General features: G+C 37.2%; 1 protein-coding gene across 2 annotated transcripts in view; it reads right to left on the reverse strand.

Annotated features, from left to right (window-relative positions):
* The window catches only part of ptp4a3a (protein tyrosine phosphatase 4A3a), a 56,267-nt gene extending 31,774 nt beyond the window's left edge, over positions 1 to 24,493 (reverse strand). Inside the window, exon 1 of one of the 2 annotated variants that reach the window (XM_015602237.3) lies at positions 24,374 to 24,493. The gene's annotated coding sequence lies outside the window, so the exon portion shown is untranslated. The remainder of the gene's footprint in view (positions 1 to 24,373) is intronic. The other variant, XM_015602238.3, reaches the window with a different exon arrangement.
* Positions 24,494 to 26,536: the final 2,043 nt, after the last annotated feature.

Consider the following 26,536-nt stretch of genomic DNA (forward strand, 5'->3'; position numbering starts at 1 on the left):
GTCACTCACAAACACCTTACAGTGATGAGGCGTGTGGACCTGTTGCTCTGTCTGGGGCGACCTGCATATTAAAAATAGGCCAAGCAGCTGCCTTGTGATGCATTTAGCCTGAGAGGAGCCAGACGGCTGGATACAAGCTTGTGTATGCGTGTTTGTTTGTGTGTAAAGAGGGGTTCTTTTCGAGACAGTCTTGCTTAGCGAAGTTAGTTTGAAAGACTATCATTCTGAGAAATGGAAAATCTGTAATTAAATCTGGATCCACTAAGCTGCTCATCAGGGAAAAAGCAGCATCATGACATCTGCTGGAAAATGTGAGATTAATATCAGTCTCTGGCATGATATCAGCAGTAGACGGCATGTATTAGCTGACACCACCGTTGCTCTAGTTAGATATTTTTCCATATGTACATGGTGTTGTAAAGACCTGTCAAACTGCCAGAAATGAAGATCTGATTACATAAGAACATATTTAAGAGAAAATGACTCAGAAGCCTCATTATCCTCTAATATCAGATGTTTGAGTGTGTATTAGGGGTGGGGGATGTGGTCATTAGATTATACAACAATATTTCAGGGTATTTTTGTGATAAAGATATTCTGGGAGATGTGCAACTTATATTGTGAAAAATACGGTATCTATCAATGAACATCTGTTTTCTGGTCTGTTTTCATACATTAAACACACCGGATTATAAGGGGCATCATGCGACACTAGTAAGGAACAGGGGTGTCACCATGTTGTCCTTCTAATTCAGCAGTTCTCCCCGCTGGGTGGTGGTGAGAGGGTAGCTAACTAAGTTAAGTAATGCTAAGATAAGCAAACAAAACTGCAATTAAAAAATATATATATTTTCAAGTCAAACGAGTACTGGATGTTAATCTACACACATTTCTCTCCTCAAAAGATTTCCACTGCAGCATTAGCATTATCAGTTAAATTAGCAGGTAAATGCCACCCGACAGAGCTACACTGAGGAACCCTGAGTGTTCTGGTAGTCTAAAGTACTTTTTGTCAAAAGTATTTTAAGTGGGAATGTTCTGATCATAAAAGTCAAGCCTTCTGATTAAACTACTGTTCTGAGAACAGCATCAACATATCCATTTGATTTGCTGGTTTGCTTTTCTCAGTAAGAGTGCTTCTTTCTCAGACCCACAGTGCAGGTGTCTTCTCATAGTGGAAAAAAAAAAAGCCAAACACACGTGGATTTCTTAGATTTAAAACCAGAGTAGGGACGCACATTGATATCGGAAATATATTGGACAAAATTTCAAACAGATTTGCTGAGGAATTTATTAAATGCCGGAAAAGGATGAAGCAAAGTTGGCTGTACTACTACTATTGGCTGACACTCGCTGGGCAATTTTAAAATCCACTGATTTAAGCATTTAAAGTTCATTTTATCAGTTTTAAAGTTATATAGGTATACCAGGGTGTTTTTGCAAGTTATACATGTGCATATAGGTATAGACATCGGCAGATATCTATCTTAAAAAAAAAAAAAGTAAGCAAATTTGTGTTTGGTAGATTATTTCTTTGTAGCAATGAATCTTATACTGTTGGAAAGCCTGTTAAAATTCATTTTCAATAGTGCCACATGTATAATGAACAAGCGTTCAGATAAAAAAAATATTGTGATATTATTATAGGGCCATATCACTCACTCTGATAAGAAACATGCATTTTGTGGGATGAATGTTACAGCAGAGTTCTGTGGGTTGTGTCCATGAAAAATTTGCCAAATCCTCTCTGCAAAATTTTTGGTGAGAAAGTGTAACTGTTCAGAGTATGTTAAACAGTACTTTTAAAATGTGTATTGTGGTGCAGCCTGTTTTCAGCATGAATGAATATGGTGACTTAAGGGAGGATTCTGTTTTGCCCTCTTGTCTGTATCTAACCAGCTCTCTTGTCCTTAGTTCTAATTCTGCATTTTTTTGCTTTAACTATTAATGCATGAGCTGACTGAGTTTGCAGTTCTGATATCTCCATGTTCGCAATAGCTCTTGCATCAGCATCTGATTTTGCTCAGGTAACCAGCAAAAGCTGTTATAGCCACAAAAAAAAGAAAAAAAAAAAAAAAGAAAAGAAAAAAAGCTCCTGGGATCAACCAGACACACTGTTTTAAAAAATGAATATATGTGGTTTTACAGGGATGCGAGCAGATGCACACTAATGCTATTTAATGTATTTCCAGCTTCCATCCAGTACCCAGTTTATCTAATCAGTCCCTTATTTACCATATTTTTCACGCTATAAGATGCACTTAAACTCCTTTAATTTTCCCAAAAATCTTCAGTGCGTCTTATAATTCAGTGTGCCTTATGTATGAATTTAATCAGTAAGGTTGTATGGAGCAGTAAAGTCACTCTGCTGAAATCAGCGTTATAAAGGATTAGCGGTTAGCCACTAATGCTAACGCTTCAGCCTTTTTGGGATTCTAAGCTTACTATACATAAACTAAAGCTCTAAACTCACCCAAATAAACAGTTTTCAGGAGAGAAATCTGTGTAGATTAACTTCCAGCGCATGTTTGACTTTAAAAGGAAGTCTTTTTTTTTGCTAATGTTTTGTTTACTTAGCTTAGCTTTACTTAACTTAGTTAGCAAACACCCCCCCCCCCCCACCACAATCCAGCGGCAAATTAAAAGTTCTTTATAGTGTCTCTTAAAATGAGCCTTATAATCCTAGTGCGAGAAATATGGTAAGTACGTCAAGTGAGCGGTTATTGCAACTGAACAATTCATTTATGTTTAAAAATTCATATCAATAATGTTTACTATCCAAAACAGGAAAAACACAATCACTGTTGATAATACAGGTACAGCTATTTTCATCACTGCCCAGCACACTATGATAAACCAGGCTTACGTAAGTCTCTAATCTGATGCATGGTGATAAATGCTCAGGAACGTATGAAATTAAATGAGAGAGGTGGGACAAAGCACATGTTGCATAATAGTGAGGTCTTTTCCCTGGCAACCCATAGAACAGCATCATGGGCTTGTTGTGCTGATGTGAATGGGACACTTAATTCAGAGCAGCAGCTGAAAACTCTCTCCCCTCAGGGTGCAAATCTGTTACACCATGCCCACAAACCAACCCTCCCCATACACACAAACACACACGCCACACACATCCATATAATTGATGGCCTCCCAGGAATTTCAAAAGCATGAAAATACTACAGACGTACACATGAGCTCTGTGTACGTGTGACTTCTCACGTATGGGCCGCGTGTTCTGCAGGCACATGGGTCGTTGCATGGAATTTGCATTTAAGGTAAAGCTCGGGATCATCTGCTGTTGTAAATAGCGTGGGAAATTAGGAGCCTTTAACTGCTGGTGTTCTGAGGAACACCGTAAAACACCACTGGTGTGCTTTTTGAAGGTCATGTTTTTCAAAGGTTTTATTTTATGAATGTTCTGTTCAGCACAACACATTTCTGACCCAACAGCTTCATTTTTAACATCAGTGTTCTGGAATGGGACCACCATAGTTGTTAAAGGAGGGAAAACGACATTTAGGGCTTGAGAACACTGGATACATTTTAAAAATAATAATAATAAAACATGAAGAATTAAATAGATTTATAGATCTATAAACTAATGGACATCACAAATAAAAACTTACTATTTTACACTTCCCTTAGATTTAGGTTGCATCCAAAAAAAGTGTGCTACTCCTCCCCTTTATTCCTACTGTTCCTCTCCTACTGCAGAAGAAGGTGGAGGAATGGAGGAAAGGAGAGGAGGAGGAGGAATGGTGAAAAGGAGCAGTAATTGGGGAAATGGGACAGCTGATGCCTTTTTTAAAGGAAGTTGACTATTGATAAACTCAGCCAATCACAACACTTGCTTTCAGCTCATTGCTAATATTGCCCAGCCAATCGCAGCTGCCGCATGCAGCTATCGTTTTAATTGTGATAATTGTGGATGATTAAACTCCAGCTCCTTGCAGAGAAAATAAACCATTTCTAAACATTTAAGTATTTGAAGTGTTTTATACTTGCTCATAAGAAGTGATTATATATGTTCTACTGTCATGTCAGTTTTGGAATGTTATAAAATTTTATCATTTCTATACAATATGACAAAACTCAATAAATTGGGTGTTCCTACAGCAATGTCTACAAAATCTCTAAAAAGCTTCCTGGGTAGGATACTCTAGTGTAGCATCTGCGGAAAGAAGCTTTGAGGAGGATTTTAAGCAGCTTTTTGGTCTCTTTCAGTATTCAGACAGGTGAAAAGATAAAGCCAAAATCAGTTTTCATTTTGTTCTCATTTTCTTCAGTTTGCTTTTTTCCCCTCGCTACTTAAAATCAAACTATAGATGAAAAACACAGTTCAAAACTAGGTTTACCTGCGAAAAACAAAAAATAAGTTTGCAGAAACAGTAAGATTTATTTCAAACTACCGTATTTTTCGGACTATAAGGCGCACTTAAAAACTTTTAATTTTCACAAAAATTGACAGTGCGTCTTATAATATGGTGCGCCTTTTGTATGGATTTTACCCGTCAGGTTGTAAGGAGCAGTAAACACACACTCCGTGCAGCGTTATAGAGAGTTTCAGTGCTATACAGAGTCCAGAGCCGTGCAGCTCCGAGGCTGGAGCAGCAATAGCATTAGCTAGATGCTAACCGCTAAGCTAGCTAGCTTATTCACTGTTCAGAGATCAGTATTATCTAAATTTTACTCGTCAGGTTGTAAGGAGCAGTAAACACACACTCCGTGCAGCGTTATACAGAGTTTCAGTGCTATACAGAGTCCAGAGCCGTGCAGCTCCGAGGCTGGAGCAGCAATAGCATTAGCTAGATGCTAACCGCTTAGCTAGCTAGCTTTTTCACTGTTCAGAGATCAGTATTATCTAAATTTAGTACTTTTAATACTGCTGGAGCAGTATTATTAGAGTTAGATGCTAATCGCTAAGCGTTCACCGTTCAGAGGTGAGTTATCGGCCTGTAAGTCTGTGCTGCTTTGCCTGGCTAGCATTAGCTAGATGCTAAGCGCTAACTCTCTCAGAGGTGAGTTTTATCAGCCTGTAATCTGCTTGTTTACCGTGTTAAAACAAGCTACGGGGGACGAATCGCTAGCTAATATCTCACTGTCTTACCAGAACACGCAGGATTACTCAGTGTAACGCTGTCGTTTAAGTTTGGGTTAACTTTACTAGTTTAGGGGACTAGCTAGCGTGCTAGCGGATAGCTATGCTAACGCTGGTGCAGCAAGCCTTAGTGGACATCTGGAAATCTAAGCTTACTGTAAATAAACTGAAGCACATTACTCACCCAAATAAACAGTTTTCAGGAGAGGAATCTGTGTAGATTAATATCCAGCACTCGTTTGACTTTGAAAGAGCTAGATTTATATATACTGAGACGCTCCACCGGCAAGAGACCACCCCCGGTGGGGGAAGGGAAACATGGCGCCACCCCTGTTCACTTTGATATAGGCACCCTTTCTAGTGTCACTTAACGCGCCTTATAATGCGATGCGCCCTATGTATGGAAAAATAGCAGAAAATAGGCGTTCTTTGATAGTGCGTCTTATAATACGGTGCGCCTTATAGTCCGAAAAATACGGTAAATATATGCTTAATTCCACCGGGTGGCTGTGTTGAAAGTGCTTTAACAGTGCCGTTTTTTCAGCACAAGTTCAGTCCTCAGACGGAGCAGAATGTTTAGAAAGTATGCACGCGTTAGCCTGTGGGAGGCACCGGTAACCAGGGTAAGGCAGGTAAACACTTGAGTAGCGTTTTCAGATATTTTAGATTAAAAGTATAAAATGCCTGTAAAGATATAAAATTTACTTCATTTTGAAAATTGCATTAAACCTGTAATTCGAATTAACCAAATTAATTATGAAAATCGCCCAGCACTACACAGAGGAGATGAGGAGGATCTGTAGGAAAAAGGAGCAACTTTTGGGGTTTCTGGACGCAGCCTTACTCTTGATCTTAATATTTGGTAATCACTTTTTTTCATTTTTTTTTCCCCACAGCATCCTATAAAAAAAAAACTTTAGTACACTCAAAAAATGAAGCAGCGAATAAACAGTGCAACTGCAATATCTGAGAAAGTATTAACCTGATAAGTAAAAGATCCCGCCACACATACCAACCCGGAGACTATAATCTTGTAGTGTGAAAACAGTATTTGAAGGAAATGGTCACATGATGAACCCAGAGAACCCCCATGGTTCCTGCAGTGACATTCCTTACTGATAGCTACCAGCCAGCAGCTGAGGAGGTCCCTCTGTGCAGCAAAACAGGAAGAGGCCTGCAGTACACAAGCCTTAGGCTAGAGAGCAACACGTTCATACGTCAGAAGATCCAGTTAAAATCTGCCTAAACCTATCCTGAACCAAAAGCAACCAATGAGGATGAGATCACCACCAGCCCTTCACATCGTCCTTTACCAACAAATCACACTCGTTAAGTTACAGTGCACTCTGTGTTTCCTCAGCTCAAACCAAACTAATATCTCTCAAAAATTAGAATATATAATTAAGTTACTTTATTTCAGTAATTGAATAAAAATTGTGAAACTTATGTATTAAAAAGATGTATTACACACAGAGTGATCTATTTTAGGTGTTTATTTCTTTTACTGTTGATAATTCTGGATTACAGCCAATGAAAACCCAAAAAACAGAATATTACATAGAACCAACTGGTACTTTTGTCAGTGTGGGCAGTGTACCAAGTCCTGCCGGAAAATGAAATCTCCATAAAGGTTGTCAGCAGAGGGAAGCATGAAGTGCTGTAAAAAATTTTATGGTAAAACAAAACTGCACTGACTTTAGACTTGATAATAAAACACAGTGGATCAACACCAGCAGATGACATCGGTCTCCAAACAATCACTGACCCTCAGTAAATTTAGCATTTTATTTGGAAATCAAGGAAGCAGAGTCTGGAGAAAGAGTGGAGAGATACACAGTCCAAACTGCTTGAGGTCTAGTGTGAGATTTTCACAATCAGTGATGGTTTGGAGAGTAATGTCATCTGCTGGTGTTGATCCACTGTGTTATATCAAGTCCAAAGTCAGAGCAGTGTTTTCCCATAAAATCTTACAGCAGCACTTCATGCTTCCCTCTGCTGACATCTTTTATGGAGATGCAGATTTCATTTTCAAGCAGCACTTGGCACAATGCCCACATGCCCACAGTGCCTTAAGTATATAATATTCTAATTTTCTGAGACACAGATTTTTGGGTTTTTATTGGCTGTAAGCCATAATCATCAACAAAAAAATAAACACTTAAAATGGATCACTCTATGTGTGTAAAACATCTATATATATATAGTTTCACATTTTGAACAGAATTACTGAAATAAAGTAACTTTCTTAATGATATTTAAATTTTTTGAAATGCACTAGTGCATGCATACATACATGCATATACAGGTGAAATAATTTCTGAAGTAATTAGAATTCCTCAATTAAAAAATACGATTGAGGGATTCTCTGCCTCGAAGAATTGTTTGTTTGATTGTAAAGATCAAAGCAGAGTATTTTCCACAGACTAATTTTAAAGTGCAAAGGTGCTGCGTTTCTTTTAAAGTAACTTTTTGACTAGTGACTTTTTCTTTTTGCTCTTCGCACTTAAATCCTACAGCTTTGTATTAATTTCGCCGAAAAAGTTTTTTGGGTTCGTCATTTTTAAGGTTAATTGAATATAAAAATTGCCAGAATGAGCATCTCTCTTTGTGAGAGAACAGAACATTAGAAAATCTGCTGCAGGGCCTCCTAAAAGCTTTTGATGTTCTATCTATTTGCTGAAAAGTTTTCCCATGTGATTTTCCACTATTTCTTCTATCCATCTGCACACTGTCCATTACATGAACAGGTTCTGATTACAGAAAACACAAAAGCAAAGCACTTTTCAATAACTACTGGCTGAGGTGGTACAGCACAGTAAGCTTTTTCCATTTGGTTGCACAACATGCGACGGTCATGGAAAGCCTTTAAATTCTCAGGTCAGGATGACCAACTTGACACGTACAGTCTGAAATAAAGCGGGTCACGCACAACAGCTGTTTAATGCACACGTAATGTCAGGTCAGCTCTAGCAGCACACCGTCAGCCTCGTCAGCAAAGCTCTCACGTTTCTGAGGCTCATGGCAAAGGTCCCACTGCAGTTCCAAGACAGACGGTAGATTGTAGAAGAACAACAAACACAGAACACCTCAAAAACACAGCCCTTCAAAATTATACCAGCGCCAAAATATCTCCTGACAAATCCCCAAACGGCTAATTATGAGCTTTATGAACAATTTACGAGCTGTTACGTGTGTTACGGTGTGCCAGACGCCTACCTTTAGCCTCAAGTTGAGTCAGCGATAGGCTGCGCCGCTTTTAGAGACCATCCGAGGCGAGGAGAAATTACCCTGAGGTGTTTTTACTCATTCTGTTTTCAGAACCCACCCGATCGCTCAGCTGTAAAGTGCAACACAGGATGTTAGGGTGGTAGAACAGGTGCTTTTCCCTGACAAACATCAGACTGACTGTGTGTTTATGCCTCAACAAGTCACAGACCACTAACCTCCAATAACATGAAGAGGCTGAGGCAGAATAACCTGGCCTTCCTCTGAATCAGCGGAGAGCAGGAACTCGCTATTCTAACAGCATGTAGAAAAGGTCAGGAATGCCCAAATTTGGCAGGGCAGTGACGGGGAACACAACACAACACAGGAAATCCCTTATCCTGTCTCCAAAGTATCCCCCACACCACCAAGTCTGCAGTCTGAAGACAACATGGTGTCGTCAATAACTGACCACAACTTCTCGTCATACTTTAGTATTAATTCCAGGCATTAGAAAATAGTGATTTGATAGAACTTCACAGAAAACCTTTAAAAAAATAATCAATGAATTCATAAATATTGCAAATACTGCTAACATCTCTCATTACAGTCTCTTACAGTCTAAATATGAAGCATGATACAAAAAAAGCAATAAACCATGCTATGTTGTCTTTTGCACATTAAAACTAAAACTAAATAATCATATTATTTTTGCTTTTTGTTCTAGCTAATATCCAAGCTCCTTCTGCAGCTGGGAGTTTTCAAACAACACAATGATGTTATTCTGATGTCAGAGGGTTTCCTGTATGAGACTTGCAGCTGGGCCTTCATGCTTGTAGAAAAAAAAAAAAATAAGAGGAAAGACAACAGTTCGGTTAGTTCAGGAAAGGGGGGCTAATTTGTCAGAGAAACACTCAATAATTCTCCAAAAATGACCAATTCAACCATTGTACTGCAGTAAAATATGCTGTGTCTCCCATTACATAAGAAACAGTAGCTCATGAAACTCGTCTGTCAGCTCCAACAAGTCTAGCAAGAAGCTGTAGAGGTTCTTAATGGTGTCCTGCAAAAATCCATCCCTTGCAGCTTGAATAGCGTGCACGTTCAGAAAAATATATGGCAACTGGTTTTAAGGATCTTTTCATTGTAACATTGGGCAATCATAGTGCTCCACACTGACACCATGACACCAGACCTTCTGAACGTGTGACAATGAAAAAAAAAAACATTTTTGCCGTTGATCTCAGTGACATTACACAGGGATTTGTTGGTCGTCTCAACAAAGACAAACACTGGATTAGTCACTGAAGATGACACACTGGTGACGTTGGTGTTAAGGGCAGTCCTCATAATGGTCCGCATGCACATAATTCTGTGTCATGCAGCCATCTGCCAATGGTGCGGGCACTATTCAACTAAATTTCTGAACCAAAATGCTGGTGTGAAGGAATTCAGCTGGCAGAGTCTTTGTGGAAGCTTGGGGCAGGGAGTGAGAATCAGAGAAATATGCAATTGGCCACAGCAACACAAATCTCAAATCTTTTACTGTAGAGAAGCCATTGACCATACTGACTCCACAAAGACAAACACCGGAATCCTATATAGTCCTGAGTCATGCAGCCATCTGCCAATGCTGCTGGCACTAATAGGATAAATAATGAAAGACATCACTACTTGCTAAATTTCTGCCATCAAGGCTGTTGGGTATCTCAGTACATGTTCGTGCAATCCATCGGTTCTTCCTCTCTGTGGTTCGTGGAGGTCTCCCAGATGTTTAATTTCACTGGTGTGTGCCTTCTTCTATATACTCTGTCGCTTGTAAATCATAATGCTATAACGGTAATGTCCACACGACTGGTATGGCAAGCAATACTTTGATAAAACCACTCCACTTCCCCGTGGTCTACAAATCGACCATGTTCAAACTCTATTCCAACTGCTTTTTTAATTTCTTTCGCACTCTTCTCAGAGGCATACTTTGCTTGTAAAGTATGCTATCCAACATAACTGCAAGACATAAATACGATATCTGAAAGAGCGCAAAAACTTCTCTCATTAAAAAATCCAACCCTCTGCTTCCCATTAATCTTGCGTGACTCAAATTTTCTAAAGCCGCCGTGTCTATATATTCAATTCAATTTGCGACCCAAAATGCTGGTGTGAAGGAATTCAGCTGGGAAAGTCTTTGTGGAAGCTTGGGGCGGGGAGTGTCAAACACAGAAATATGCAATTGGCCACAGCGCCGCAAATCTCAAATCTCTTACTGTGGAGAATTTTTAAATTGGCCATGCATATACCCCAGTGCTAGAACTTTTACCCTCTTAACATCCTGCAGTGGGACTTCACAGGGACTTTTACTCCCCAATCAAGTCCTCCCCCGACACTTGTGTTCTGCAGCAGAGAGAAAGGTCCAGTCACAGAAGAGCTTGAAAAGGTCAGACAGATCCAAGTGAGGACCTCATAGTCTGAATTACTAATGTGGGTTACTTCCGCCACATATCTACTCCTGCGCCATAAATGAACACGTACACGCCCGTGAGCTACTGTGTACTCCACAATTTAACAGTGTGACTTTAATTTGTTTACTTGTGTACTGTATTTGTGTAATTGTTAAGCCTTTTTGTAAGACATTTACCAGTCAATGATCATGTGTGAAAATGTGAGTGTCCTTGCTTTCCTTCTTTCTATTGCTATTTAGAACCTTTCTGGAAATATTACAGCAACCTAATGCTTTCCGTAGATGTTAATTAGCGCCTTAATATGGTAGAACAATTCAAACCATGATACTACCACCACCATGCTTCACACAGCTGGTATGCAGTTCTTACTGGTTTTCACCAAAGGCATTAAAACTTAAAAATTCCACTGGTGAACTTCTTGGGCATTTATGCTCTTGTTAAGCAAAGACATTTACCAGTGAATAATCCTTTGTGAAAATGCTTTCTTTTTCTTACTTTCTCTCTTTTGCTATTTAGACCCATTCTGGGACAATATCAGCAACCTAATGCCTTCTGTAGGTACTAATTAGTGCCTCTATTTGGTACAGCAATTTAAACCACCATACTACCACCACCATGCTTCACACAGCTGATATGTAGTTCTTACTGGTTTTTGCCAAACGTAATGGGACTCACATCAGCCAAAAAAATTCCATAGCATCTTATTTTATAATTTGACATTTACCAGGTCAATTATCTTGTGTGAAAATGTGATTGCCCACTTTTCTTCTTTCTATAGCTATTTAGACCATTTTTGGAACAATATCAGCAACCTAAAGCTTTCCGTAGATGTTAATAGCGTCTCAATATGGTAGAGCAATTTAAACCACCATACTACCACCACCATGCTTCACACAGCTGGTATGCAGTTCTTACTGGTTTTTACCACACGTATTGGGACTCACATCGGCCAAAAAGATTCCATAGCATCTTATTTTACAAATCTAAAATTCATTCACATATTTTTTTTTGCAACAGCCATTTATGTACTTGTTAAGAAAAGACATTTACCAGTCAATTACCTTGTGTGAAAATGTGATTGCCCACTTTTCTTCTTTCTATAGCTATTTAGACCATTTTTGGAACAGCAACCTAAAGCTTTCCATAGATGTTAATTAGCGTCTCAATATGGTAGAGCAATTTAAACCAACATACTACCACCACCATGCTTCACACAGCTGGTATGCAATTCTTAATGGTTTTAACCAGACGCATTGGGACTCACATTGGCCAAAAGGTTCCAGTGCATGCGGTTCCAGAACTCTCCGGTTCATTCAAGTGTTGCTTGGTGAACTATTGGAAACAAGCATTTTTACTATATAACTTCTTGGTTACCTATGATTTCAGCAGTTTTATGTTTAAGGTCATGAATGCTCATCTTAGCTTAGGCAAGGGTGGCCTGCAGTTCCTTCAATTCCATTCTTGGGTTCTTTTTGTCACTTATTCGTAAACCTTGCTCTTAAATGGATTATCTTCTCCTGCGAAGATTAACTACTATGCGAAACCTCTTTTCCTTTGACTTTCCAACCCCTTTTCAAGCTGATCCACAACCTTTTAAACAAAACTTTCAGAAAATATAATATATAATCTGCACTAATTCAAAAATTACCAGGACGTGTTTTTTTTCAGCACTGTGTGCCAAAGATTCACAGCTTAAGAAAAGAAAATCAAGAGATTTCATTTTTGTCCTCCTCCATTTAATGGTTTAAATCCCTGACTAACGTCATAGCATGCTCAAGCAGCCATCCATAGCCCTCAACTGGATTAATTAGACAGGTTTTAATAAGCACTACATGAAATGAGAACAATAATCTGCCATTTGAAAGAATAAAAAGGAACCCGCAGCATGAAGCTGATATTGTAACAATTTGTTTTCTGAGAAATCCCATTTCCAGCCTTAGATTAGCTTTTTTGCGCTCATTTGAGAGTGTGGTGATTACTTTTCTTTGTGTCTGAATGGAAAAGCTGTTCTTTTCTCTGCTTCTTCAAACTGGTCCTTCCTCACCACTATTCACCCACCCCTAATGCCATACCAAAAACACTATAGCCTCCATGACCCTGCTTTATTAAAAGCATACGTCAACATTCATTACACTGTAATGGCAGCAGAAGAAAAGAGAATAGGATTTTATGGGACATCAGTAAGACTGTAGTCTGCAGGAGGTTAAAACATTGTTTTTTGTGTAAAGACATAAGCTATTACTTAACTCTAATAACTTTACCAAACCTTTGACTTTAACGTATAGCAGAGACTCAGGAGACGTGCTTTATTATAGGCTATTACTCGAGTTTCCCTCAATGGGAAACCAGATTAGACATGCCCCATTAACACTAAATAACACTGACCTGCATTCAAGAAGACTACACTGAGAATCTGACCCATCACAATCATAGACAACAAAACCAACACTAAAGCACCAGTTTTATTTTGTATTTTGTAAGTCTGTATTTATTTGCCTGAAAAGATCAGCTGCCCAAACTGCCCAACTGGCCAATAAAAATGATGCAGAGAAAAACTGTGTGTCATAAGATACACAAAAAAAAAGTGTAAAAAATACCTGAATTTTCTGGAAAGCTAAAAAGAATCTAATCTTTATTTTCTTTCTCTTCATAACACATTTATGAAAGTGTCACAGCTTTTTTTTTTTTGTATTATTGGACAGAACTATATAATCAGACGTAAATATTCAGACATTGTCATGCCCAAAGACTACAATCCCCAGCAGTGTACGGACTACAAACGAGGTGACAAAATTACATCCATTCAAACTGCTATTTAATTAGTATGTATAGATGTATAGATCACTAAACATATCGTTCTAGATTTTCTTCTTCATTTATTGTTCTTGGTAACTTTTTTATTTTTCTTTAGAATTCTTCAGCAATGCAATAAGACACTTTCTTCTGGGTGGAAATATTTTTCATGATGTTCTTACATGTCAAGTAAGTTTTTCAAGGTCAGTGTGTAAGTCTACTGACTAATAAAATGTAGGTTTTAAAACAAGCTTGAGCTCATAATGACAGTTTACGGGGCGGGCCAGGTCAGAGTCGGACAGAAAGTGCAACACGCACTGGATTTTTTTTGGGATCGGATCTAAGCTCTAATGTGTAGATCATTTAAACACATTAAAACTCTGTGGAACAATCTCAGCTCCAAAGTTCATGAATGAGGTTTGGTCTCATGAGAACATACAGCAAAGACAAGCAACAAATCTCAAACAGCGAAACAACAAAACACACTCTCTGAGCCTCTCCACCAGAATCCACCCAGCCAGCTCAATGACGGGATGAGAAAAGAGTGTCTCAGCAGTTTTAACTTGGGCTGGGTAATATGATGAATGTTATTGTTATTGTGCTAAACTACATTACATTATGTGTTTTGGACAGAGAGAGAGAGTAGGGTGGATCTCAATAGTATTTAAAAACAGTATTAAAAAAAACATTGAACAACTGAGTCATAAAAACAGTTTTAGACCGATTACATAGACAGCCTATAAACAGAGAGAACCTTTTCAAAACTTAAATGATTATCATATCATACACTCATGATTACAGTCTTTTATTCATTTTTACTGTTGTAATTAGGGCTGGACAATACCTTACTATCAGTATATCACAGTATTAAATGTTGCAATAACAGTGATTGATGATCTTCCTGATACTTTATGTATATGATATTTATTACATTAGTGATGCAAAAAATAGTATATACCATCAACAATGTCGAATTTGTCGATTTCAAATATTAATTGTTGACTAATCGTCAGTTAATAGCACTACACAAAGTACTATATTTTTTGCACTATAATGCGGACCGTATTATAAGACGCACCATCAATGAACATCTATTTTCTGGTTTATTTTCATACATAAAGTGCACCGATTTATAAGGTGCATTATGCGACACTAGTAAGAAACATGGGTGTCGCCATGTTTTCCGTCTACTTTAGCAGTGTTGAGACCTGTAAAGTTAAGCTAAGTTAAGTAAACAAAACTGCAATTGTTAAAAAACAAACAAACAAAAAAAAATATATCACTTTTAAAGTCAAACGAGTGCTGGATGTTAATCTACACAGATTTCTCTCCTGAAAACTGTATATTTAGATGAGTAAAGCGCTTCTGTTTATTTACAGTAAGCTTAGAATTCCAGTTTTCCATGCGGTTAACTGCTAATGCTGCCTGAAAGTGGTAGGCTGAGGAACGTGCAGGCTACAGGTCGATATACACTGAACGGCAAAAGAGCTAGTGCTTAGCGCGGTTAGTGGCTAGTGATAATGCTCCTCCAGCAGTGCTAGCCAGGTTTAGCAGCAGGCTACAGGTTGATAATACTCACCTCTGAATGGCAAAGAGCTAGCACTTGTTCTAATGCTAATGTTAGCACTGCTCCAATCTCGATGCTGCCCTTACAACCTGACTGGTAGAATTCATACATACAGTGCACCAGAATTTGAGGTGCACTGATGATTTTTAAGGAACATTAAAAGATTTTAAGTGTGCCTTATAATGCAAAAAGTACAGAACTGGGGATAGAAGCAGAATAGGAGAAGGTTAGGTGGCTCATTCCCACAATTTACAATCACCTCAGCCTGCATCTCCAAAAGTGCCCAAACACAACAGATTACATATTTCCCCACTAAATAGCAGCACTTTCCAAATTTAAAGAGTCATTTCCTTTGTTCCATGTCATTTGAACAGCATTTTAATCCCATGTTTAGCTATTTCTAGTTTTAAAGTGATACAGAAAGCTAGAAACAGGAGCCATATCCACATCAAGCACAGGTGGAAGGCATAATCGCTGACTAATCAACTAATCAGAAAAATAACTGTTAGATTAGTTGACTACCAAAATAATCATTAGTTTCAGCACATTACAGGATGCCTTACATAATTTGTCAAACTCATTTTACAGTAGTTTGTAGGTACATGCCTGGCGGTTTTTTTCTGTGGCTTTTCTATTATTTACATCAAAATCAGAATTATATATTTTCAATTAAAATTAAGAAATATATTGTGATATATTTAAAGGTTTGGCCACATCCAGTCTGAGATATAATCCATTAATAATATTTTACTCACTGCTGTCGCGCCATTCAAGCTGCTTTGAATCTGAATAAGTGTTCAGTAACTCGAGCCGCTTGCACTTTCAGCTCTAAAACTGTATATTACCAGTATGCACACCCTCACACTCACCATGTAAACAGCATGCAAAATTCTCAGCATGAAGGACCAGCAACTCCTATAGTTCTAGATTGTGTTCAAAACATTCCATGCAACATTTTTCTCTAAGAATACCAAAACTCAGATTCTTAACTATGGAAAGTGATTTTCTACAGGGCTACACCAATGTTCACACCAATGTACTGTAGTGTCACTGGGGCTGAAGTTAAGAGACCAGTCTACAGTGCTGTTCGGCAAATTTCATTTTAGAACTATCAAATGAGCAGTGGTTCTCTCATAAATTGGTGGCTCAGTAGCTGAGACCCTTATTCACCCTCCAACCCAACACCAAGTGTACAAATAATGCTTCACTAGTGGAAATTCCTATTCATCTAAACAAACAAACAAACAAACAAACAAACACTAAAGTTGGCCACAGACCATACTGGAAGCTCTCCTGTGAGCTCTAAAGCGTGCTTCTATACTAGGGGTGGGCGATATGGCTCTAAAATAATATCACGATATTTCAGGGTATTTTTGCGATAACGATATACTTGGCGATATAGGAAAAAAAAACAATTCATTCATTTCAGGAATACAGTATAATAGTATAACAGTATAATCATAATGTGGCAAAATAAATAATATAGCATAAAATAATATAATGCAGCAAAAATATTGCAGAATATTTAGTGCATGCATAAAAACTGCAAACTAAAACAATTATACAATAAATACAACTAAAGCTTCATAATAATAGTAAATAATAAATAAATAATAGACTACTTTTAAGACAGAACAGCCCTATTATCACGATATGGATTTTTAATATCACGATATTTCTGTGTCACAATATATTGTATACGATATAATATTGTCCACCCCTATTGTATACTATATATTTTTAGTTTTTAACTGAGAGATCTACACTACAATGAGTCATTGAAATATTTCATTTAGTAGTACACAACTAGCTTTTAAAGCTAAAGGTTTAAAAAAGAACTATGACGACTTCATATGAACCCATACTAGCACTGTAAGGTAACTTATATCATTGCATTGCAGACTGTATATACTTATATTTGTTATATACAGTGTTTTCATGGTATTTTTTTTTTAAATGTGTGTGCACTACAGTCTTTTCCAAACTATTCACAAAAACAAATATTAAGACTGTAGTCTTTAGACTTCATTTACTATTCTACTAACAAAGTCTGGACTGCAAGAACCGGACTTATTTAAACATCGAGAAAATCCACTAAACAAGAAGACAAACTTCAGTACCGTACAGCAGAGCTCCCCAAACCCAACAGTGTGTGGCTAATAACTGTTTATCTGCAGCCAATTACGGGACCAAAACTGCTTTGGGGTCAATTGCTTTGCGATGGCCATCGATCTTGGCCCGGGGTTTCAAAGACACCGACGGCAGGCTGTTTATTTAAGCCCATTTTGTGGAGGGTGATAAGCATCACACACGAGAGAAGAGGACGGATGCCCCAAACCCACAGAGGAAAAAGGAAGAAAAGATCTTCAGGATAGAGCGGATTCAGCCAGGCTTCTGACTGGAGCCCGAGCGGCTGAGGATGAGACGGAGGTCACGGTTACTCAAGCCTTTAGACCTTTGTGGCCTTTTCCACTGCCAGCCTTGTCAACATGAGCAACAGGCCTGCTTCCATCTTCTATCCACTGGATGGAAAGGGCAACCCCCGCACCACATGGACTGAATTACACACAGCGATTAGGATAAGAACTTTAAGATAAACACCATGACAGCAAACATATTAGCGCAAATATAGAAAACATTTCCGCTATGCCTTCATTCATGATATGATTTTTCAATGCTGTTGCATTTAGTTTATGTAGGTTTTTTTACAGCAGCACTTTTTGGTCCAGTTAAAACAGACTCTGGTTCGTTTGCATCCTTGGTGCGTTTCGTTTAAGCAGATGTGAAAACAGTAATTGCACTCAATCAAAACAATTGTATACGACCCGCGAGAGGTGGTTGGATAGGGGCGCAGTTTAGTGCGTTTAAGTTTGAGCCTGTTTGAAAACAAACCAAACCGAGGGAGAAAATGCTGCAAGTAAAAAAAAAATAATAATAACAATAATTCAAACCAAAGAAACCAACTACAGGTGTGAAAACACCTTAAGTGAACATTCGCTACCAAAACTGATGCTTTATTTTTGGCAATACCTACCACTTAATACGAGTAAACATTCTGTATATATACATAGTACTTAAAGTGGCAGTCCATATTATTTTGTTTCTAAATTGAAAGCAGAAGCATTTCTGAATGAAGATAAGACAAAATATTGTGTTTAATGGTACCAGTGTTGTGGAACGACCATCCCTGCTAAGCCTAATATATTCATTCTAAAAACTGGGGTGTCGGGCCGCTTCTCGCGGGAGTTCTTCTGGCCACATCACGCGTCTTTGCGTATTTACGTCACATGTTCAGCCTCTAAAAGAGGATCTGGCTAAGTTTTACTGAACACGAGCGGCTGGTAGAGCAATGGAGACTTCAGAAGGGGAAACTCAATACATGCATAATTCTTAATAATTGCTTATTTAGGAGTGTTTGATCCTTGTCAGAAACACAGATGCTATGAAGTATTGTACAGAATTGTCACAGCAGTCCAGTGTTATTTGAACATTCTTCTCTTCTGTTCAATGTTCAATAGCAAACCACTTTAAAGGCAAATACCAAAACCTGCAGATATGATTTGATTCTTCTGGAATTTTGCAGTCGTCAAAAATCCTCTACATTAGTCAACTTTGTGTCTGAAAATTGTATTTAGATTAGATCACACATCAAACAGAAATCGTTAGAGCTGAGCAATATGCAACAAAAACTCAATTTTTTATCTACAGAGTGAGGTGGCAAAACTCTTTGCTCTTTATTGATCTTTAAACATGGAGTAGATCGCTTAGTCACTTTTTTGTGAGGACCAAAGGTTGCTCATTTGAAGATATTCCATCTGTGAATTCAATCAATTCCATTTTATATTCTCATAGTGAATTGTGGTGATTGGTGGTGATGTCACATCAGAATATTTATCTACAGCGCTTAAAGGACACAGGGACAATGAAGGCTTTAAGATCAGCTGCTGTTATTTGAGCCCAAATTATTCCTATTTTTTGGTCACATCAAATTTTGTGATTCATCAAAACACCAACAGAAGCTCATCTAGAACATCACACATTGTTCAATACGTTCTAAGCACTTAATTATTACCTTCTAAGTCATTTAAGATATCAGACTTCATTAATATCAGTAATTTAACATCATTCTGCAGACTGACAGAAGACACGCTGGAGCCCTTTCTCTGGTTTAGTATGTGCTTGTGGTCAAGCTTAATTGGGTCCAGCCCAGGGCAAAGAAATAATCCCAAGAAATTTCACAATAAGGGGAGCCCCCTGGCCAAACCCCTGACCGCAATAAGAACCACCGATCTTCAGAGTGACATCTTAAGAGTTCCTGGACGTCATCGGGAGTGCAGAAACAGCTCTTTCTGGCACAGGGACAGAAGGTCATGTGGAAGTATTTATTTGAGGCTCAGGACCCTCTTGGGGAAAGCTCCATAGAATTCTTGGTCCTGAGAATCCACTGGTCTTTTTCTCACCGCATGTGGGATCAGTGCCGAGAGACTTATTATTGCGACTGTGAGCATAAACTGCTAGCACTGAAAGCAAATCTCTCTGAAAAGCCAAGAAATTGAGGCTAACAGAAGGAATACAGCTGAAATTAACTGAACATCCCTCTCTTTCGGTCAGCCTGTCTTATGGATGTGGGTCAAATAGGGATACACAAAGATCTACCTCTAAATCTAGGGCTTTGAATTGGCAAGTACCTGGCGATATGATGCGCATCCTGAAACAGGGGTTGCAATTTATTGCAATATATTGCAATACTGTAAACAAGGTGATGCAATGCAATTGTTTAAATTCTCGTAGTATTAAAAAGAACACTGAGTAAAAAGAGTTCACAGTTTATCCAATCAGAAGAAAACTACTATCATAAAAAACACAGCACTTGATGAACCACTGGCTTACACCAAACTTTACATGTAAACAAATCATTAAGTGTTTTTGAAGACAGTATTGCAATACTATACACCCAATATAATTTGCTATTCATAAAAGAAATGTGAAACTTAAACCCACCCTTTCAACAGCAGCAGCATATAGAAATTTCTACCAAAACTGTGCATTTACACCTGCCATTTCACTTCAACCTTACATTTAAAAACAAATACCAAAACCATTACAAATCCTCTACATTAGTTATTGTTTTCTCTGCAAATGGCAGAGATTCGATCACAGATCAAGCAGAAATTGTTAAATCACACATTTCTGAAATGACACAGTATAATACCAACTACTGCGATACTATGACCAATATTTTCTTGCACCCTATTTAAATCGTGAAGTTGGAATTCAAAACAAAAATGTGAACCTCTTAAACCTGCCCTTTCAAGCAACAGCAGCAACAAAATTACATTTCTGTCAAAACTGCATTTACACTTGCCATTTCGCCTTGACTTAACCTATTTATTTGAGTGAAGAGAGCTGCTGCATGCAACTCTTCAGCAGAGTTTAACTTTATGCAAAGTGTCACAAAGTATGGCTACTGTGCTGTGTCTAACTAATTGAGAAAAAGTAGATTAGTACATCAAACAGGCATCACACACACAAAAAAAAATCTTTCAAATATGGAGGAAACGCTGAAAAAAGCATTACCTGGATTTTCAGAATAATGTTCATTAAATATATATATAAATATATATATATATATATATATATATATATATATATATATATATATATATATATATATATAATATACAAAAATGAATGCTTACTTCCGGCTTTTTTGTTTCATTTGCCAACAAAGTCACAGATACGCTTACAGACAATGAGACACAAATTCCAGCAAGGCAAATAACGTCAGTAATTCTCTATAGATTATCTTAGCAAAAATTATGAGAATCCGCAAATGAACACCCAACTCTATTACCACCAAGAGTAAGTTGTGAAAATAAAAATTGAAATGTACTGCCACATCATTCACTAGGAAAAAACATCGCATCTCCTGCAGAAGGTAATGAGTACTTATTAAGACTCCAGTCCTGCAGTGGCTAGCTTAAGTTTTACTGATTTCTCATGGCTATTTCTGGAACAATGAATCTCATGACCTAAGACTTGTGAGAAAAAAAAGTCTGACCTCATTTACCTGTCTAGCTCTAGGAAACGCTGAAAAAAGCATTACCTGGATTTTCAGAATAATGTTCATTAAATATATATATATATATATATATATATATATATATATATATATATATATATATATATATATATATATATATATATATATATAAAATATACAAAAATGAATGCTTACTTCCGGCTTTTTTGTTTCATTTGCCAACAAAGTCACAGATACGCTTACAGACAATGAGACACAAATTCCAGCAAGGCAAATAACGTCAGTAATTCTCTATAGATTATCTTAGCAAAAATTATGAGAATCCGCAAATTGAACACCCAACTCTATTACCACCAAGAGTAAGTTGTGAAAATAAAAATTGAAATGTACTGCCACATCATTCACTAGGAAAAAACATCGCATCTCCTGCAGAAGGTAATGAGTACTTATTAAGACTCCAGTCCTGCAGTGGCTAGCTTAAGTTTTACTGATTTCTCATGGCTATTTCTGGAACAATGAATCTCATGACCTAAGACTTGTGAGAAAAAAAAGTCTGACCTCATTTACCTGTCTAGCTCTAGGAAACGCTGAAAAAAGCATTACCTGGATTTTCAGAATAATGTTCATTAAATATATATATATATATATATATATATATATAAAATATACAAAAATGAATGCTTACTTCCGGCTTTTTTGTTTCATTTGCCAACAAAGTCACAGATACGCTTACAGACAATGAGACACAAATTCCAGCAAGGCAAATAACGTCAGTAATTCTCTATAGATTATCTTAGCAAAAATTATGAGAATCCGCAAATTGAACACCCAACTCTATTACCACCAAGAGTAAGTTGTGAAAATAAAAATTGAAATGTACTGCCACATCATTCACTAGGAAAAAACATCGCATCTCCTGCAGAAGGTAATGAGTACTTATTAAGACTCCAGTCCTGCAGTGGCTAGCTTAAGTTTTACTGATTTCTCATGGCTATTTCTGGAACACTGAATCTCATGACCTAAGACTTGTGAGAAAAAAAAGTCTGACCTCATTTACCTGTCTAGCTCCTGCAGTGGTAGTAGCCATAAGCAGAGGCTAACAATAAATAAAACCACTGTAAGTGTTTTATTTAGACACAGATGGAATTTGGCCTCCACCTTTAACCCATCCTTAACACCCAAAAATCCTCCACCTCGGACTCATGCAGTGAACACAGACATGCCTGGGTTAAGTGCCAACATCAAGAGCCTGGTGCTCTGCCCACTAAGCCACCAATGCCCCTTGTTTCAACCTTTTAAAATGTTTATGCTTTAGTCAACATCACGGATGTAGTGAGACAATTAACATTAGATATTTATACAAATCAAAAAAAACAAATGCTACTATTTCGACCTTTAGCACCTGTAGCCTAGGATAAGCAACATAACATTTTTTCCTATTCCACCTTAAGAACAGTTCTGTTCTTGCAGGGACCAGTTCTGTCCCTACTTGTACTTCAATTATGAAACTTCTATTCCATTTAAGGTGGAACTGAAAATTCCAATAAAAAGCTGACTTCAGCCATTTGAAAAAAATAAACAAGACAACATTCACCAGCTCTACAATGAAAAATACTTACTGGCTTTCAGGTTAACAACAGAACAATTTTACAGAATTATGACTATAGCAAGGGCTGCTCAAGAGCCTCTTAAATACTCAAGCTCTTGCTGCCCTCCTTAAATACGTAGTGTTTATCTATCAGTGCCAGTAACTACTTATGATGCCATTCATGCTTTCACCAAAGCACAAGCATGGATATTCCACTACATACTTTCACTAAATACTTCCACTAAATGTCTGTAAACAGTTTGTGTACAGTTTTAACAAACAATGGTTTCCCCCTTACTTACCATTTGCTCGTTCAATTATCCATCACAATTATCCATGACAGTAAAAGGTCACATGATTCAAACAGATAAAGTGTTATTTTACACCACATGCTTCATAATAACTGCAATAACATTGCAGCCAAATATTGTTGACCAATGCCAAAATTTAGCATTCAACTGCAGAACTTGGAAAGGGAATGAGCCAAAACTAAACATTTAAAACATTTTAAAATGTGGTAGGATTTATACAAATATGTTTATACAGTTTCATCAGCTTTTTAGAGAACGAGCCTGCTATTAATACAATGGTGGGAATCATGGTTGTACTATCATTGTCGTGCGTTCCTAAATTTAGCCACATGCTAATGCTAATAGTTGTAACTTATATAGTATTATTATACAACAAACACGGTTACATTCACAAATATTATTATTATTATATATATATTTTTTTATTTTTTTAAATAATTGATAATTTAATGGAAATGCCTATTTCCTATTTTTTTTCTTTTGAACAGTGCGTTATTATAACTGCGTGTTAAAATAAAATAATAATAATTTTAAATGTACACGTGTATGCACATATCAGCGGTGGATCACAATCCAAACGGGTTCACAGATCTCAGATCGGTGAACCCCTGGATAGAGAAAGCTCTAGATGAGATTTCTGAGGTGACTGACTGCTGTGAGAACTTCACAGGCTGACTCCGGTCTGAGCTGTGGTCCTGTGGAGGATCTCCCCCAGATTAATCCTGAGGAGCGGAGCCGTCTCACACACATGATACAGATCACCCGCCCATGGCCGCTGCTGCTGCTGGGGGAGTTCAGGGCGGGGAAGTTGGGCTGGAGAACTGATTTAACAGCGCTATGCTCCTCTTTCTTTCTGTATATTCAGAGGCGAGGAAAGAAAAAAATAGACTATGAATTGATTCTTTTTTTTCGGCATGTGGAGGATGAAGCTCGCTGTTTTCTGCCGTGCTTCTCTCTGTGTCTCTGTGTGTTGGCTGGCTAACCGATCCTAAAGGAGAGCTAAGAGTCTGAGTGGAGAGGGTTCACAGCTCTGATCTCTGCATCTCTATAAACACCAGGACTCCAGACTTCAGATCAGCCCAGTATAAAAACCCATTCCTCAGTTCTCAGTGAGTTTTTATCGCTCTCAGTTTCTCAGACTGTAGCGGAGGAGATCTGATAGAAAAGCCGGCAGCAGCTGAGCCTCTTCACGTGGTGAACACACACAGAAATCCGCCCAGCTCCCCCAACACCCACACCACCGCTCCACACACCACTTATACCGCTCTAGATATCCACCGTTTTTAGAGAAACGCGCCGCTACTCACCTCTATATAGATGTTTCCAGAGTGCAGGCTGCAGTCTCTCAACGCCTCTCAAAAATCACACAGTCTCTCTCCACGTGAGAGCGCCGCTTTTTTCACCCGTTTTCTTTTTTCCTAAGCTCCGCCCACGATTCGGCTTCAGCGTCGCGTCACAGCGCACGTCAAAGAAAAGAGAGATTAATGCTGAGTTAATAATAATAATAATAATAATAATAATAATAATAATAATAATAATAATAATAATAATAACACGTTTTGAATTTATACTAAAATCAGAGAAGTACATTTAAAAGCCCTACATAATACCCATGTAATTATAAATTTGCTAAATGTACAGATGTACAGCATTGGAAAAAATATAAAAAAGAGACCACTTCAGTTTCTGAATCAGTTTCTATGATTTTGTTATTTATATGTATGTGTTTGAGTAAAATGAACATTGTTGTTTTATTTTATAAACTGCAGACAACATTTCTCCCAAACACCAAAATAAAATATTGTCATTTAGAGCATTCATTTGCAGAAAATAAGAAATGGCTGAAATAACAAAAAAGATGCAGAGCTTTCAGACCTCAACTAATGCAAAGAAAACAATTCATATTCATAAAATTCATAGAGTTCAGAAATCAATATTTGGTGGAATAACCCTGGTTTTTAATCACAGTTTTTATGCATCTTGGCATGTTCTCCTCCACCAGTCTTACACACAGCTTTTGGATAACATTATGCCACTCCTGAGGCAAAAATTCAAGAAGTTTAGCCTGTTTTGATGGCTTGTGATCATCAATCCTCTTCCTCTTGATTATATTCCAGAGGTTTTCAGTTTAGTAAAATCAAAGAAACTCATCATTTTAAGTGGTCTCTTCTTTCCAGAGCTGTATATCAGAACTGTTATTTTTGCTCCAAACATTCTGAAAAACTAGAACATTATTTTTCTTAATCTCTACAGGGTAAATCGAATTACAGGGTAGACATACAATGTAAATATGTCATTTTTTATTTTAACTGTCAACTTTATTTTAAATCTAATGATCCTGTTTGAGAAAAACTGCACAAATAAAATATGGTAAAGGTAAACCCTTTTTAATGTATTTCTTGTGGAATTTAATTAGTTATTATTATTATTATTATTATTATTATTATTATTATTAGTAGTAGTAGTAGTAGTAGTAGTAGTAGTAGTATTGCTATTTATTATATTTTTATTTATTATTTTCATACAACATTATAACACAAACAAGGACGTCCAAGAAGGTTAAACCATACAAACAGAAATGTTTTACAAGCTAAATAAAACATTTATACTGACAAAACATCTCATTTATCAACCAGCAAATTTAACTCCTTTATAAACTTTATAGTGGACGCAGCTTTTTGTTACTAAGGCAGTTAAGAGATTCAATTAATAATAAAATCATTGTAATGCCATTTGCTCTTTTACCTTTTTAACAAATCGTTTTTTAAATCCTTTTCATTTCCATTGTGTTCAATATGAAATATGCTCACTAGGCCAGTATAAATGCTTTAAAATTAATTGGAATAAAATATTTTATATTGACCTTTTTTATATTGACGTTTTTAAGAGTGTTTTCATCTTCTGTAAAATATACATTACATTGCAGTTGTATGGGAAAATTGAGTTTTAGTACCACTGGTCAAATTTCTGTTTTTCTTATTAAAATAGTGTTTTTATGATAAGTTACGCTACAATTTGTGAAGATAATGGCAAAAAAATGTCATTCACCTTATCAGATCATATTATATATGTTAATGCTACATGTAAGTGGATTCAGAAATAAATATGAATCAGAGCAGGTCTAAACTTTGTCTAGAAATGGTTTTTAAAAAAATCTCCCCTTTAAAGTTATTTATTATTCAGTTAAAGTCATTAGTCAACTAAAGTTATTCAGTTAATTTGTATACAATTATTTTAATTAATTAATTAATCAATACAATGGCCCCTAGTGTTGTGCTATAATGGTGGTGATTAAAATATCTGTGGCCAAAATAAATGTATAAAATAACTCCTGATCTTTCAATGTGAGATGAAAGCAGTGTTACAGACTGAAATGTGAAATGTATATTACAGCGCCACCTGGTGTTGTGATGTTGCAAAATATATCAGACACTTTGTTCATAACCACAACTGCCACATCACCACCATTA

The sequence above is a fragment of the Astyanax mexicanus genome, chromosome 3, assembly GCF_023375975.1.
Source record: "Astyanax mexicanus isolate ESR-SI-001 chromosome 3, AstMex3_surface, whole genome shotgun sequence".
NCBI classification, from domain to species: Eukaryota; Metazoa; Chordata; class Actinopteri; order Characiformes; family Acestrorhamphidae; genus Astyanax; species Astyanax mexicanus.